The sequence below is a fragment of the Rhineura floridana genome, chromosome 3, assembly GCF_030035675.1.
Source record: "Rhineura floridana isolate rRhiFlo1 chromosome 3, rRhiFlo1.hap2, whole genome shotgun sequence".
NCBI classification, from domain to species: Eukaryota; Metazoa; Chordata; class Lepidosauria; order Squamata; family Rhineuridae; genus Rhineura; species Rhineura floridana.
In genome coordinates this window covers 215,523,149-215,535,161 of record NC_084482.1, presented here as the reverse complement: position 1 = coordinate 215,535,161, position 12,013 = coordinate 215,523,149, and the positions used below count along the sequence as shown (strand labels likewise).

General features: G+C 46.6%; 1 pseudogene; it reads left to right on the top strand.

Moving 5' to 3' along the window:
- Positions 1 to 12,013, top strand: part of LOC133381579 (zinc finger protein ZFP2-like) — a 30,918-nt pseudogene that overhangs the window by 10,542 nt on the left and 8,363 nt on the right.

Sequence of the window (12,013 nt, the reverse complement as noted above, 5' to 3'; positions counted from 1 at the left end):
CTCAAAAACAACCCCATATAAACAACACATCAATAGTAGATATTAGGGCTGTGCAGATTCCCTCTGACCTACTCTGAGGCTATGATCCGAGGACCCCCTAATGGGCCAACCCGGGGACCACCCGCCCTGCATCCCATCCTCAATTAGTCTGGAGGTGGGGCTAATGTTTAATTCAGGATTTTTAAAACACCCATGTTAGACACATGGCTGGGAGGAGGAGGGGGAAGGAGAGTTTATGTCTCTTTCACCCCGCCTCTCCCAGCCTACAGCAAGGGTGCTCCTTCACAAGTGGTCTCTTGATCCTAAAGGGCATCAAGCAGGAAGGAAAGTCAGGCAATGTCGGGCTCCTGCTATCCAATTGGGTAGACATGCAGCCCTAGGAGATAATATTTATGCTGTTTACAATGAATTAATCTTTCCGTTTTTAGCATCCTGTGTCCTTTGAGGATGTGGCTGTGTCTTTCACGGAGGAGGAGTGGGCACTGTTGGATCCTGACCAGAAAGCTCTGCATACGGAAGTCATGGAGGAAAATTGTGGGATCGTGGCCTCTCTCGGTAAGACTCACTGGCGGACCATAATATTTGGTTTGGAATTCAATTATTTATATCTGTGAGGAATCCCAACGTTCTGGTTCACAAGCACCACCTACAGCATCTGGGATTCTAACCCCCTGCAGTTAACCTTGAGCTATGGACTGTTTGCTGTCTCAATACGTGATCAGACTTATGAAATAAACATTTTAGAGAAGGTGGGGAGACGAAACTAGTTACTTTCTGGTTGCCCACTGGCATCAGAGATGGAGCAGGTCTCTTGATTGGGCCAAACATTCCACCTCAGAAAGGGGGAGGCTGTACCAATATTAGATCCCCATAAATATGTGAGTCTTTTGGTTTCATGCAAACATCAGGTCAGGAGTCCAAAGATGCTCTTTCAGAAGAAGCCTTTTGCCAGGAACTCTGCCACTGTTCTGAAATCCAAGTCTCTGTTCAGGCAGGTAACATTTAACCAGCAATGGTAGATTGACTGTTATTTTACTTGCAATCCTGTGTTGCGTTTGATGGTTGCCCCCCTGTTTCTTCCCATTTTCTTTTCCCCGCCAAAAAAACATTTTAATTGGTATTTTGATAGTTGACCTCACTGTGTTTTACAGGCAGTTGCAAATGGACTTCCAAGTGATGGATCTCAGTGGCCATCAGATGATCAGGTCTGAGAGCCCCTTTGAGAGCAATGTGAGGTTCCTGATGGGGAACTTCTCAATGCAGCCAATCCCAGTGGGGCTCCCTGTCAGGGCTGGATCAACTGATGGGTACTGAGAGAAAGCTCCGCTTGCCGAGGAACAATTAGGAGTGCACTTTAAGCTCCCAATCATTTCTTTGCTGCCACATCTTTACCTGCCCACGCTGGAAATCAGAGGTCTGGGGAAAACATCCTCACACACTACATTAGGATGCTGGTGGGCCTAATGATTCCTGAGGGCCAGAGGGCCCCATTGCTGTGTTACCTGTAGAGTTTATCTATTGGCCGTGGGATCTGCTGCATGCCAATGAAATCCTCTGCCAGTGACTGATGGGGTCTACCTTCTTATCATATTTGTATATTTCCATTTGAAATAGTCAGAAGTACCTCATTCTAGTGAATGCACAGGATTGGGGGTTGACATGACTTCCCTTTGAACCTTATGGCCCCCCAGAGCTCCACTTGTCAAACGTTGTGCTCACCTAAGCGCACCCTGTCTCTGAGCATAGAAGATATCCATAGGGGCAGATCAAAAGAGGAAAATCCCCAAGACTAGGGACATCGAGCCTCTGCTTAAAAGCCTCTACAGGAAGGGGAGACTGCTAGATTCTGAAGCAGCCCATGCTACACATTTCAACCCGGATCACTCCCCTTTCAACAACATTCATGGCTTCCCTGAACCAGAATCCCAGGAGCCATAGTTTGTGAGGGGTGCTGGGAGTTGTTTAGAGACCGACCCATTGTCCCCTCCCAGAGCTACAATTCCCAGAGCTCCTTGGGAAGACTGTTTGTTTTTGGAGATAAATAAATAACTTTTCTCTCTGCTGTTCCTCCCTTTTCCCTCCTGTTTCAGGCAGGCAGGCAGGCAGGCACAGGCAGGCAGGCAGGCAGGCCGGCGATAAAATAAATGATGAAATTCATTTGCTCTCACTAGTGGGTCGTCTAAAGTGTTGACTAATTTAATAATTAAACCAGAACTTGCAGACACAGATAACGTTTAAATATGTTGTGTAAATTTGTATAACTATTGGCAGAGAACGTCAGTGGTCTGAGATGCGTGTGTGCCAGTGTGTGCGTTTACCGAAGTGGCAGGTTTTTATCCTGCATTGAGATCACGGAGACTTAAGACTTAGTAAGAAAAGAAAAGCTACTTTATTTATAGAAATACATAGTAGATAGAAAGGCAGACCTAGTTCTAACTAACTAACTAAGTTGGCGGCGCAACGCCCAGGCTTGGGAGTTGCCCTCATGGCTCAGGAGGGAGAAGAGAAGAAAGGAAGGGCAGAAAGGAGGAGGGGCAGATAAGCTCCCTAAGATGTATCTGTCTAACAATGGAAGGAAGTCAGTCAGAGCATCACAGGTAGAGCTAGTCAGGCCGGTCCATCTGGAGGACCCTCGCTCCATCTCCCTTCGGGAACATGAACAAAAGAACAAAACAGGAGTTGCTCTTGCCCCACTTCCAACACCCACCCCTTTCTGAGGCACTCTCTGTTCCCCGCATGCATGGAGCCAGCCTAACAGTTCAAGGGGGCACAAAAAAAGGCGAGAGGCCAGGATTTTTTTCTGCAATAAATGTCATTCTTTGTTTTTTGGAAAAATATTTAGGGCGGCCAGAAACATTTTAGGGGGTCATGGCCCACCAACCCCCTCCTACGTTTCTAGTCCCCCCATCAAAATGTTCCTCTTGACCTATCTCTGGGGAAGCCTTGAAGTTCCCCTGAACTCTCCTGCAGGTTGGGAGAGAAGCAAAGAGGGTGGTGGGAAGCCAGGCCAGATGTTGCTGCCCCTCCAGTTCTGCTGGGGGGGGGGGCATTTGAGCAGAATGACCGTTGCTGGAACCGGAGTGTGTCCTGTGACGGGAAGGTGGGGCTGGGGACTCCAAACCAGACTCAGCTGCTGCTTCTCACTCTGGACTACCTTATCGCAAGCGACAGCATCCCCCCTCCAATATTGATTTATTTTTACATTAATACCTCCCACTTTCCTCCCAAGAGCTCCAGGGGGTGTGCATGGGTCTGTCCTTCCCCCATTTTATCATCACAGGAACCCTGTGATGTAGCTTAGGCTGAGAGGAGGTGACTGGCCCTCAATATCAGTTAGTGTGGAAGATTTGAACCCGGGACTTCCAGGTCACAGTTCAGCTCTCTAACCACTATGCCATACTGTCTCTCCGTGGGGAGAATGGAGTGTAGGTTGATATTCTCAGCTGGTTGAAAACTAAAATGTAAAATAAGCCTCAAGTTAGAAAGAGATTTCCTCTAAATATCAACAGGCCCAAAGTCACAGAACAAGACCTTAGAAGCCTAGAGACAAACGCATCAGAAGGAGAAATAAGAAACAATTCAGGCACTGGGAAATTAAAAAGCTCCTGGTCCAGATGGATTAATGAGGGAATTCTAAAATATTTGCAGAACTATTAACACCACACTACTTAATAATGATAAGGACCCATTAGGACCCAGGCGTCTGATGGATCCAGATGGATTCCTGAATGCGCTTGGGGATTCTCTGGAGCAGGCCCCCGGCCACTCGGTTGAGACCCTGGTGGAGGGGTGGAATGCTGCAATCACCGGGGCATTACACCGGGTGGCTCCGAAACGCCCTCTCCCCCCTGAATAGAGCTCAGACAGCACCATGGTATACTCCGCGGTTGCGAACTCTGAGGCGGGAAGTGAGAAGGCTAGAGCGCCGGTGGCGGAAATCTCGCTCTGATGACGATCGGACATTGGCTAGAGCAGCTGCAGCAGCCTACCATGTGGCGATAAGGGCAGCAAAGAAGGATTTTAATGCTGCCTCTATTGCGTCCGCAGAGTGTTGTCCCAGGAGGCTGTTCCAAGCGGTCCAGGGCCTGGTCAGTCCAGTTGCCCCGGAACTGATGGAACATGTTAAGGCCTCCTGTGATGAGTTTCTCGGATGTGATGGCATCCACCCGAGAGTTCTCAAAGAACTCAAAGGTGAAATTGCTGATCTGCTAACTAAAATATGTAACTTGTCCCTCAGGTCCTCCTCCGTGCCTGAGGACTGGAAAGTGGCAAATGTAACACCAATCTTCAAAAAGGGATCCAGAGGGGATCCCGGAAATTACAGGCCAGTTAGCTTAACTTCTGTCCCTGGAAAACTGGTAGAAAGTATTATTAAAGCTAGATTAACTAAGCACATAGAAGAACAAGCCTTGCTGAAGCAGAGCCAGCATGGCTTCTGCAAGGGAAAGTCCTGTCTCAGTAACCTATTAGAATTCTTTGAGAGTGTCAACAAGCATATAGATAGAGGTGATCCAGTGGACATAGTGAACTTAGACTTTCAAAAAGCGTTTGACAAGGTACCTCACCAAAGACTTCTGAGGAAGCTTAGCAGTCATGGAATAAGAGGAGAAGTCCTCTTGTGGATAATTCATTCATTCATTCATTCATTCATTCATTCATTCATTCATTCATTCATTCATTCATTCATTCATTCATTCATTCATTTATTTATTTATTTATTTATTATATTTCTATACCGCCCCATAGCCGAAGCTCTCTGGGCGGTTCACAACATAGAAACATCTAATATACAATTAAAAACATATATCAAACATCTTAAAACAATATACCAAAAAGAAGAAACTAAACATAATAAACACATAGACAAGTACAAACACAGTCCTAAAAATGTTAAATATAAAAACGCATTAAATCAGTTAAAAGTATTAAGATGTTAAGATGCGAATATTAAAATTACTAAAATATTAAGATCGTAAGTGTTGAATGTAGGTGTTAAAAGTAGGTGTTAAAACACGGCATGGGACCGCAATATCTTGTGGAACGCCTCTCCCGCTATGAACCTACCTGGTCACTTCGCTCAGCATCTAAGGCCCTCCTCCGGGTACCAACCCATCGGGAAGCCCGGAGGACAGTTACTAGATCTAGGGTCTTTTCTGTAGTGGCCCCCGAACTGTGGAACAGCCTCCCCGAAGAAGTACGCCTGGCGCCTACGCTTCTATCTTTCCGGCACCAGGTTAAGACCTGGCTATGCTCCCAGGCATTTTAAGCGTTTAATGTTATAACCTTAATTTTTTTTATTTTCTTTTGTTGCTGCTTGTGTTCATTGTTTGTAGGCTGATTTTATTGTGATATTTTGTATTTTAACCTTTTTGTACACCGCCCAGAGAGCTACTCGCTATGGGCGGTTTATACCGTATTTTCCGGCATATAAGACGACTTTTTAACCCAGGAAAATCTTCTCAAAAGTTGGGGGTCGTCTTATACGCCGGGTGTCGTCTTATAGGGCGGGTGCTGAAACTTCCGAGCCGGACTGGAGAATCTGCGGTCGCCGCATATGGTGGGGGGAGCTCAAAAACGGCTCCACCAGCAAGAAGAAAGAAATATGAAGCCAGTTTCAAACTTAAAGTTGTAAACTTTGCCATGGAACATAATAACTGCGCTGCTGCAAGACAATATGGAGTAACAGAAAAGATGGTTCGGGACTGGAAAGCAAATGAAAAAGCATTAAAGAGTATGCCAAGGGGTAAGTGTGCATTAAGAAGAGGCACCCCACATTGGCCAGAACTCGAAAAACATGTAGCAGACATGGTGAATGAGCATCGCCAAAACGGTTATGTAGTGACACGAAATAAAATACGTTTGTTTGCACTTCAGTGGGCCAAATCTAACCCAGATCACAGCAACAGATTTAAGGCCACTGTATCCTGGTGTACTAGATTCATGGGAAGGCATAATATGGTACTGAGGCAAAAGACGAAAGTTGCCCAAAAATTACCTGCAGATCTTGATAGCAAAGTAAATAGTTTCCATCGATACGTAATACAACAGCGCACTAAACATGGCTATGCGTTAAGTAGTATTGGAAATATGGATGAAACTCCAATGAATTTTGATATGGTTGGAAATAAAACTGTCCATCAAAAAAGTGAAAAAACAATTTTAATTAAAACAACAGGACATGAGAAGTCCAGTTTTACAGTGGTATTAGGATGCACAGCTGATGGCGCCAAACTGAGACCAATGATTATTTTTAAAAGAAAAACAATGCCGAAACTCAAGTTCCCTGTTGGTTGTTTTGTACATGTGAATGAAAAAGGCTGGATGGATGAAGAAGGGGTAAAGCTATGGCTTGATAATGTATGGAGCAGGCGACCAGGTGGACTTATTCAAAAACGTAGTCTACTGGTGTGGGATATGTTCAGGGCTCATTTAACTCCCAGCACCAAGCAAAGGCTTGCAAGACTAAACACAGATGCGGCAGTTATTCCTGCAGGATTGACATCGTTGGTACAGCCACTGGATGTGTGCCTAAACAAGCCATTTAAAGATCGCATTCGAGAACAATGGAATGAATGGATGGTTAGCGACGAAAAGTCATTCACAAAAGGAGGAAACATGCGTGCTCCACAGTTGGATGTTTTGTGCAAGTTTGTCATAAAAGCCTGGAATGATATTGATGCAGAAACAGTAATCAAGTCTTTCAAGAAGTGTGGCATATCAAATTCATTAGATGGTACGGAGGACGACTACTTGTGGCAAGATGAAGAGGAAGCCGAAGCTGAGACCACACCATCTGATACGGAATTCGATCCATACGATGACTGCCTTACAAATGTATCACAAGATGTCATTGATGTACTTATTGTATCAGATGACGAACAGGAGGATTTTGAAGGCTTTTAAAGGGAAACTGTCACGCCAGCAAAACCTGTAAAAATACCGTAGCTTGCAGTTATGATGGGCGTTGCTAACTCGCCAGGGACTTGCCCGGCACTTGCTCTCTCTCTATTGTTTGTTATCTTCCTCCTATCATCATCAGTTCCAGTTTGGTTGTCAGCTTAGAAAACAAACTGCATGGCAGCTCCCATGGGTTTATTGTCTTATCCTTCCTTTCAGCTTTAGAGTGAATTAGGAAAAGTTTAATCCACTTGCACTGTTTTATGTTTACATGTTTGATAACAAACAGCCTTATGTTTATAAGTGACAGTTTTCCTGCTAAGTACCTGCATGTCATAAGCAGGGGTAGTCTTATACGGCGAGTATATCCCAAACTATATTTTAACTGGAAAAGTTGGGGGTCGTCTTATATGCCCAGTCATCTTATACGCCGGAATATACGGTAAATGAAACAAATAAAATAAATAAAAATAAAAAGCCTGGGAGAACAAAAAGGGTTTTACCTGGCGTCGAAAGGATAACAATGTTGGTGCTAGGCGTTCCTCATCAGGGAGAGAGTTCCATAATTCGGGGGCCACCACAGAGAAAGCTCGTTTTCTCGTTGCCACCTTCCGGGCTTCTCTCTGGGTGGGCCCCCGAAGGAGGCCCTTTGATGTTGAACGCAGTGTACGGGTAGGTTCATATCGGGAGAGGCGTTCCATCAAGTATTGTGGTCCCAAGCCGTGTAAGGCTTTATAAGTCAAAACCAGCACTTTGAATTGAGCGCAGAAGCATATAGGCAGCCAGTGCAAGCGGGTCAGAATCGGTGTTATATGTTCACATCTCCGAGTCCCTGTCAACAATCTGGCTGCTGCATTTTGCACGAGCTGCAGCTTCCGAACCATCTTCAAAGGCAGCCCCACGTAGAGTGCATTGCAGTAGTCCAATTTTGAGGTTACCAGTGCATGTATGACTGAAGCAAGGTTTTCCCTGTCCAGATAGGGACGTAGTTGGGCCACCAACCGAAGTTGATAGAAAGCACTCCGTGCCACCGAGGCTACCTGTGCCTCTAGTGACAGGGATGGTTCTAAAAGAACTCCCAAACTACGGACCTGCTCCTTCAGTGGGAGTGCAACCCCGTCCAAGACAGGTTGAACCTCTCCCATCTGGTCAGGAGAACCACCCACTAACAGCAGTCTTATCTGGATTGAGCTTCAATTTATTCGCTCTCATCCAGTCCATTACCGCACCCAGGCATCGGTTCAGCACCTTGACAGCCTCACCTGAAAAAAATGAACAGGAGAAGTAGAGCTGCGTGTTATCAGCATACTGGTGGCAGCGCACTCCAAAACTCCTGGTGTTAAAAAGCATGGGGGATAGTACTGACCCCTGTGGAATTCAATATTTGAGGACCCAGGGTGCCGAGCAAAACTCCCCAAGCACTACCTTCTGGAGGCGACCCGCCAGATAGGAGCAGAACCACTGCCAAGCAGTGCCTCCAACTCCCAGATCAGCGAGTCTCCCCAGAAGGATACCATAGTCGATGGTATCAAAAGCCGCTGAGAGATGAAGGAGAATCAACAGGGTTACACTCCCCCTGTCTTTCTCCTGACAAAGGTCATCATACAGGGCGACCAAGGCCATCTGCGTGCCAAAACCGGGCCTGAACCCCCATTGAAATGGATCTAGATAATCGGTCTCATCCAAGAGTGCCTGGAGCTGGTCCGCAACCTCTCTTTCTAGGACCTTGCCCAAGAATGGAACATTCGCTACCGGCCTGTAATTGTTAAGAGTTTCTGGGTCCAAGGAAGATTTTTTCAGAAGTGGCCTCACCACTGCCTCCTTCAGACAACCAGGGACCACTCCCTCTTGCAATGAGGCATTAATCACTTCCATGGCCCAGCCAGCGGTTCCAACCCTGCTAGCTTTTATCAGCCAAGAGGGGCAAGGATCCAGTGTAGAAGTGGTTGCACGCACCTGTCCAAGCACCTTGTCAACGTCCTTGAGCTGTACCAATTGAAACTCATCCAACAAAACATGACCAGACTGTGCTCTGGATACCTCATTTAAATCCACTGCTATAACATTGGAGTCGAAGTCCTGATGGATGCCAGAAATTTTGTCCTGGAAGTGCCTAGCAAATTCATTACAGCGGGCTTCAGATGGATCTATCATGTCCTTAGGGCCAGAATGTAACAGCCCTCGGACAATCTTAAAAAGCTCCGCCGGCCGGCAAATAGAAGATTGAATAGTAGCAGCCAAGTGTTGTTTTTTTGCAGCCCGCACTGCTACTAAATACAACTTGGTATAGGCACTTACCAGTGCAAAACTGCATTCATCAGGAGTTCGTCTCCATCTGCACTCAAGCCGTCTCCTATGCTGTTTCATCGCTCTCAGCTCTGGAGTGTACCATGCAGCTGTATGAGCTCTACCCAGGAGAGGGCGCTCAGGGGTGATTGTGTCAACTGCCCGGGTCATTTCATTGTGCCACAGTTCGACCAGGGCTTCGACAGGAGCGCCAGTCTTATCAGCCGGAAACCCACCCCCCCCAGAAAACCATCCGGATTCATTAGTCTCCGGGGGCGGACCATCTTAACAGGTCCCCCACCCCTGCAGAGGGGGAAAGTCGCTGTCAGTCTAAACTTCAGCAAGTGGTGATCTATCCATGACAAAGGGGCTGATGTAAGACACCCTACCTTCAGATCACCTTCATCCTGTCCAGTTGCAAAAATCAGGTCTAGAGTATGCCCTGCCACATGCGTTGGGCCAATAGCATATTGGGACAGCCCCATGGTTGTCATGGAGACCATGAAGTCCTGAGCTGCCCCAGATAAGGTGGCCTCGGCATGGATGTTGACATCCCCCAGCACCAAAAGTCTAGGGGATCTCAACAGTACATCCGAGACCACCTTCGTCAGCTCAGTTAGGGAGTCTGTTGGGCAGCGGGGTGGGCGGTACACCAACAGAATCCCCAATCTGTCCCGTTGACCCAACACAAGGTGCAAACACTCCAGGCCAGTAGCTAAATGGGCAGGATGCTTGGAGAGAAAGATGGAACTCCTATAGACCACAGCAACCCCCCCTCCCCGGCCCTCAGACCTACCCTGATGCTGAACCAAATACCCAGGTGGGCACAGCTGGGAGAGACTAGCTCCACCCTGTTCACCCACCCAGGTTTCGGTTATACATGCCAGATCAGCCCCCTCATCCACGATTAAATCGTGAATGAGAGAGATCTTCTTATGGACTGATCTGGCATTTAAAAGCAGCATCCGGAGATCTGAGGGCTGGCTGATAGGGCAACCAGCAATCCCGTGGGTGCATGGAGGACCGGAACACAGCACAGCTATTAATTGTCTGGGTCGTGTTCCCCTCACCTGGCAAGTCCTCCGCACAAGGCCATATCTCCCTTTACCCGTCACTACGTTAATTGGAACCTCCAGAAATCCTCCCAGTCGATTTTGACTCCTCTCTCCCAGGCATATATTACAAACTCACACATACACACACACTCACAACCATACACTCCCCACAAACCCACACAAAGCAGTCGTCACTACAGGTCACTCCTTCTCCAGTGCAGCTTTCGTTGTTAAAAATATCAAGCCGCCTTCCGTAAGAAAGTCATTGGTTAAGAGGCAGAAAGCAGAGAGTAGGAATAAATGGACAGTTCTCCCAATGGAGGGCTGTAGAAAGTGGAGTCCCTCAGGGATCGGTATTGGGACCTGTACTTTTCAACTGGTTCATTAATGACCTAGAGTTAGGAGTGAGCAGTGAAGTGGCCAAGTTTGCTGATGACACTAAATTGTTCAGGGTTGTTAAAACAAAGAAGGATTGCGAAGAGCTCCAAAAAGACCTCTCCAAACTGAGTGAATGGGCGGAAAAATGGCAAATGCAATTCAATATAAACAAGTGTAAAATTATGCATATTGGAGCAAAAAATCTTCATTTCACATATACGCTCATGGGGTCTGAACTGGCGGTGACCGACCAGGAGAGAGACCTCGGGGTTGTAGTGGACAGCACGATGAAAATGTCGACCCAGTGTGCGGCAGCTGTGAAAAAGGCAAATTCCATGCTAGGGATCATTAGGAAAGGCATTGAAAATAAAACAGCCGATATCATAATGCCGTTGTATAAATCTATGGTGCGACCGCATTTGGAATACTGTGTACAGTTCTGGTTGCCTCATCTCAAAAAAGATATTATAGAGTTGGAAAAGGTTCAGAAGAGGGCAACCAGAATGATCAAGGGGATGGAGCGACTCCCTTACGAGGAAAGGTTGCAGCATTGGGGGCTTTTTAGTTTAGAGAAAAGGCGGGTCAGAGGAGACATGATAGAAGTGTATAAAATTATGCATGGCATTGAGAAAGTGGATAGAGAAAAGTTTTTCTCCCTCTCTCATAATACTAGAACTTTTGGACATTCAAAGAAGCTGAATGTTGGAAGATTCAGGACAGACAAAAGGAAGTATTATTATTATTATAAGAACATAACATAAGAACATAAGAAGAGCCTGCTGGATCAGGCCAGTGGCCCATCTAGTCCAGCATCCTGTTCTCACAGTGGCCAACCAGGTGCCTGGGGGAAGCCCGCAAACAGGACCCGAGTGCAAGAACACTCTCCCCTCCTGTGGCTTCCGGCAACTGGTTTTCAGAAGCATGCTGCCTCTGACTAGGGTGGCAGAGCACAGCCATCATGGCTAGTAGCCATTGATAGCCCTGTCCTCCATGAATTTGTCTAATCTTCTTTTAAAGCCATCCAAGCTGGTGGCCATTACTGCATCTTGTGGGAGCAAATTCCATAGTTTAACTATGCGCTGAGTAAAGAAGTACTTCCTTTTGTCTGTCCTGAATCTTCCAACATCCAGCTTCTTTGAATGTCCACGAGTTCTAGTATTATGAGAGAGGGAGAAGAACTTTTCTCTATCCACTTTCTCAATGCCATGCATAATTTTATACACTTCTATCATGTCTCCTCTGACCCGCCTTTTCTCTAAACTCAAAAGCCCCAAATGCTGCAACCTTTCCTCGTAAGGGAGTCGCTCCATCCCCTTGATCATTCTGGTTGCCCTTTTCTGAACCTTTTCCAACTCTATAATATCCTTTTTGAGATGAGGCGACCAGAACTGTACACA